Raw genomic sequence first — 6,000 nt, 5'->3', positions numbered from 1 at the left:
AGATGGTATGGTACCCGGGCCTCGTCAGCCGAAGAAGCGAGGTTTTGCCTGTAAGTCCTCTCCATTGGAAGACTGGGCTCTGGGAGAACCAGACTTGGTGTACTGTTTATACAGAGCGCACGAAAGTTTCTGGCAGAGCTTTCTACATGGCCCAGATGGGAGGTTCTTCCGAGAAGGAGCCCCAAATAAACCTGAAGGTTGGCTAACAATACCCGCCGTGATGGGTGAAGGCTGGAATTTGTCTGGTTCAGCAATTCCTGCGGCGAGGACAGGTAAAGGAAGTGATCCTGTATATTTAAATATATGAATGGATTTCTTCATTGTGAGTAGTTGTATGTCTTACCTGGTTTCCACCACTAGAGGGAGTAAGAGCAGCCTGATGCATACTTACATGCCTTTCAATACACACGCTCAGTGAAGCCTGGTTCTCCAGCTGACTCACGTCTCCATTACAGTCCCTGCCACATCAAGGTAAACAGAGGTCCCATGTAGTTTGGGGGTCCCACGCAGCCCTGTTTGGGGTTCTCCTTCCCCCCCTGGATCCCGCAGTCCTCGTGCACGCGCGCGGGCGTGCGCACGTGCGCCGGGCGCGTTCCCGGCCTAATGGAGGAGGGGGGAGTGTGGTTGTGAGCCATGCACGTTAGTGTGCACAGCGCTGTAATGCACAGGCGCCAGGCGGCAGTTTGTAAAAAGTCCAGAGCGTCAGGGGGCTGTAAGTGGAGACACAGGAGCTGTGAGCAGTAAGCATCCATGGAATTGGATCCAGGCAAACCTAGACACCTACTCAGCATCAGGTTGTGCAGTTTAAGCATATATATTATTGTGAGACTTTAACCACAACAGTGATTGCACTTGTACTAGTACCTCTGCTTTATAGCTTAGGACTATGTCTCCTCGTATGAGGGTTTCAGGGGGAGGTAGCAAAGGCACTGGTAAATCACCGCCTAGGTCCAGGGGTTCTAAAAGAGTGCCTGTAAGTTACCATCCCCCCCTGCAAGACTGGAGCCAGCCTCTCAAGACGAGTCAGTGCACCTGTCAGGTTTGCAGCCTCTCCTAATGTGTCAGCCCCAGTTTATGTCACTGAGATACTCCCTTAGGGCTACATTGGAGGGTTTTGAAGAGAAAATAATGAGTTTTTATTTCTGCTTCCCTGAAATATAGCAAGAAAAGGGGTAGATCCCCTCCCTCTGCTGAAAATTCCTCTCTCAGATGATTTTTCTGAAAATGAGGAGAGATCCCTATCTTAGGATGGGGATCATGAGCAGTCGGATGAATCAGAGGAAGAGGAGATAGTCCCCTCCTCCCAGGCACTCAGAAAACAGGTGCAGTATTATACTGAATTGGTGCGTACCACATTCAGAATGCCTGCTGCTGAAGTCGCTACATCCTCTGTTTCTTCCCTGGGAGTCAGGAAAGCCCCACAGACTGCCTATTCCTTTCCAATCCATCCCTTAATGGATGAATTGTTGTATAAGGATTGGGGACATCCCAATAAACTGTTTGCTCCTCCTAAAAAGGTTTTCTTTGCATTATCCTCTGGAGGAAAGTTTCACCAAGAAGTGGGGGGTCCCATCTGTTGATGCGGCTGTTTCTTGCGTGAATGAAACCTGACTTGTCCTTTGGATATTGCGCAGGTATTTAAAGGATCCAACTGATAAGAAGCTGGAAACCATATTAAAAAGCCTCCTTTTCCATGACTGGCGCTGTGGTGCAACCTACAGTCGCAGCCGTGGGGTTGTGTCAGTTCCTCAAGGAACAGGTTAAGCAGATGCTTGGGATCCTTCCCAGTGAGGAAGTAGAAAATTATGCAGAACTGCCTCATATTCTGTGCTTTATGATTGATGCGATTTTGGATTCTGTCCAACAAGCATCACGTTTGTCCCTCATGTTGGTACACATGCGAAGGGCCCTATAGCTAAAGAATTGGGCAGCTGAGCTGTCATGCAAGAAGCATTTGATTGGGTTCCCGTTTAAAGGGGAAAGTTTGTTTGGAGAAAAATTGGATAAATTCGTCCAAAATATTTCAGGGGGTAAAATCTACTCTCCTTCCAATCAAAAAGAGCCAACGTCCGCCATTCAGGCGTGCTCTCTCTCCCGAAGCATCAAGCTCTAAGCAGTGGCGACGGCCTTCTCAGCCCTCCTCTACTAGAAAGGCTCAAGGCAGAGCCCAGGGGCAGGAAAAGACTTGGGGGCGAAAGCCTGCCAAGCAAAGCCCAAGATCTTCCTTGTGAAGGGGCGCCCCCGCTCGGCAGAGTGGGGGGAAGGCTCCTGCAGTTTGCAGGAGCCTGGCGGAAAGAGATCCAGGACAAGTGGGTAATCCCTTCGATATCTCTGGGTTACAGGCTAGAGTTTCAGGAGATTCCACCTTCTCGTTTCCTAAGGTCAAGGATTCCCAGGGGTCCAGTAAAGCAAAAACCGCTATTTCTGGCCTTAGATCAGTTACTATCCCAGGGTGTGATAGTAGAAGTGAACCCGAAAGATCAGGGTTCGGGGTTTTACTCAAATCTCTTCACCGTTCCAAAACCAAATGGAAGTGTCAGACCTATCCTGGATCTGAAGGATCTGAACCGGTTTTTACACATCCGGTCCTTCCGAATGCAGTCAATCCGCACTGTGGTCTCCTCCCTGCAAGGGGGAGAATTCATGGCATCAATAGATATCAAGGATGCATATCTCCATGTGCCAATTTTTCCTGCACACCAAAAATTTCTAAGGTTCGCGGTAGAGCGGCGCCATTTTCAATTTGTGGCCTTGCCGTTCGGGCTTGCTACAGCCCCTCGAGTCTTCACGAAGATTCTGGACCCTCTCTTAGCAATCTTAAGAGCTCAGGGCATAGCCGTCATGGCTTATCTAGACGACTTGCTTCTCATGGAGAAAACTGCAGCGTTCCTAAGTCACAGCGTCACCAAAACGCTAGAACACCTAGAACGCCTAGGTTGGATCATAAACCTAGAAAAGTCGCCCCTACAACCGACTACCAGGTTGGAATACCTAGGTATGATCATCGACACCGCTCAGGGCAGGGTGTTTCTTCCAAGGCTAAAGCCTTGGCCATTGGGGATCTGGTGCGCCTGATTCTGGGCAGAAGATCTTCCTCCATTCGGTTGTGCATGAGACTGTTAGGGAAGATGGTCGCCTCTTTCGAGGCCGTCCCATTCGCCCAGTTCCACTCAAGGCCTCTGCAAGGATGCATCCTTGCGGCTTGGAACAGGAAGCCCCAATCTCTGGATCTTCCTATGCGTCTATCCCCAGGGACACGCAAGAGTCTTGTCTGGTGGTTACAAACCAAGAATTTGCTGAAGGGCAAAACTTTTCTTCCTCTCCCATGGAAGATTATCTCAACAGATGCCAGCCTGACAGGCTGGGGAGTTGTATTGGAGGAGACGTGCTCGCAGGGGAAATGGTCTGCGACCGAGAGTCTACTGCCCATAAATATCTTGGAGATCCGGGCAGTTTACATGGCACTCATAGAGTGGTCTTACAGACTGCGAGGTTTCCCGGTTCGGGTTCAGTCCGACAATGCCACCACAGTGGCTTATATCAATCACCAGGGCGGTACCAGAAGTCTGGTGGCCCAAAAAGAGGTGAATCGCATACTTGTCTGGGCAGAAAAGCATGTTCCGTGTCTTTCTGCAGTCTTCATCCCAGGAGTGGAGAATTGGCAGGCGGATTTTCTCAGCCACCAGCAGTTGTGCCCAGAAGAATGGGCTCTGCACCCCGACGTGTTTCAGAACATATGTCACAAGTGGGGTACTCCAGACGTAGATCTGTTTGCATCCAGGTTCAACAGGAAGCTGGACAAGTTTGTATCAAGGACAAGAGATGCACTTGCTCAGGGGTCAGATGCTCTGACAGTTCCCTGGGATCAGTACAACCTGATCTATGCCTTCCCCCCCGAGCCCGCTTCTGTCGCGGTTCCTGGGAAGAGTCAAGAGGGAGACAAAGTCGGTCCTTTTGGTGGCCTCGGCTTGGCCCAGGCGACCATGGTACGCAGAAATCATGAAGTAGGCAGTAGGCAGGCCATGGACCCTCCCTCTCCGGCCAGATCTGCTCTCACAGGGTCCAATCTACCATCCTGCTTTACGCAGTCTGAATTTGATGGTTTGGCTGCTGAGACCCACATTCTGAGAGACCGTGGCCTTTCGGGGCCAGTCCTTTCTACTCTGGTCAATGCCAGAAAGCCGGCCTCCAGGATTATTTATTACAAGATCTGGAGGACATATGTTTCCTGGTGTGAACTCAGGAAATGGCATCCTAGAAAGTATGTCATTAACAGAATCTTGGCCTTTCTCCAGTCAGGCCTAGAAATGAATTTGGCCATAAGCACTATCAAAGTGCAGATTTCGACCCTGTCAGTATTTTTTCAAAAGCCGCTTGCATCACATTCCCTAGTACGGGCTTTTATCCAGGGGGCTATGCGGACAAAACCGCCAGTTAAACCTCCGATATGCCCATGGGATCTGAATTTGGTTCTCTCGGCCTTACAGGGGCAACCATTTGAACCTTTGCATCTGGCTTCTTTAGTTCTCCTGACTAAAAAGCTGGTCTTCTTAGTAGCCATATCTACGGCTAGAAGAGTATCAGAGTTGGCAGCTCTTTCCAGTAAGGAGCCGTATTTAATTATCCATAAGGACCGGGTGGTCATGCGTCCCAACAGGTCCTTTCTACCTAAGGTGGTTTCGGGTTTCCATTTGAATCAGGATGTAATCCTACCATCCTTTTTTCCGGACCCTCAGTCCACAGAAGAAGAATCTTTACACACTTTGGATGTGGTTAGAGCAATCAGTATTTATCTTCAAGCAACTTCTCAGATAAGGAAAACTGATTGTTTATTTATTCTGCCGGAAGGCCCTAGAAAGGGCCAGGCGGCGTCAAAATCCACTCTCTCAAGGTGGATCAGACAAGTTATTTCTCAGGCCTATGGTTTAAAGGGGAAGATTCCTCCTTTTCGGGTGAAAGTGCACTCTACTAGGGCTGTTAGTGCTTCTTGGGCAGTGCATCACCAGGCCTCCCTGGCTCAGATCTGTAAGGCTGCGACTTGGTCATCAGTCCACACATTCACCAGATTCTATCAGGTGGATGTCAGAGGGCAAGAGGATATCGCCTTCGGGCGCAGTGTACTGCAGGCTGCAGTTTAGGTCCTCCGGTCCCTGGCGGTCTATATTTATGATCTGTGTCTCCCTCCCCTCAATCTGAGCATTGCTATGGGACATCCCACTATGTAATGAAGCTCCTGTGTCCCGTGATGTATGATCAAGAAAATTGGATTTTTATATACAGCTTACCTGTAAAATCCTTTTCTTGAGAGTACATCACGGGACACAGGGCTCCCGCCCCTCTTGGTTTTTTACGTGGTTTCTTATTGCTTTGCTACAAAACTGAGGTGCCTCCCAGATGGGAGGGGTTATATAGGGGAGGAATTCTCCTTAATTGGGGTCAACCAGTGTCCAATCACCAGAGGTGCCTATATAACCCACTATGTAATGAAGCTCCTGTGTCCCGTGATGTACTCTCAAGAAAAGGATTTTACAGGTAAGCTGTATATAAAAATCCCATTTTTATAGTCACATGTTCATAACCGTTAACATAATATAGTACAAATTTTGACTGAAATACTTTAAAACATAGTTACAACAATGAACATTCCTATATTTTAATAAACATATATTTTCCTTTTATTCAGTATTATAGATAATTACCTTTATCTCTCTGGTACACTTTAGCTGTGCTATATTGATAATTGCATTGTATTGCTTTAATACTGTTTGATGCAGATATTCTTTCAGTAGTTCTCTTTTTTGACCACTAGATAGTGCACATTGCATGTCTGTACGAAGCAATGCATAACCTTTCCAATACAAGAAGTTTTTAACTATTTAATATTGTTTTAAACATGTGGCTAATTTATGTAACTTTGCATAAACCAGGTTTAAATATACCCATGTATAACAGTTTAGTGCTTACAATAGACATTTGCTCTGACTAGGCTAGTGCAGTAGT

The sequence above is a fragment of the Lithobates pipiens genome, unplaced genomic scaffold (genome assembly GCF_037356315.1).
Source record: "Lithobates pipiens isolate NorthernLeopardFrog02 unplaced genomic scaffold, aLitPip1_a1.2 Scaffold_19, whole genome shotgun sequence".
NCBI lineage: Eukaryota > Metazoa > Chordata > Amphibia > Anura > Ranidae > Lithobates > Lithobates pipiens.
The sequence above is the reverse complement of the archived record's forward strand: the minus strand, read 5'-3'. Positions refer to the sequence as shown.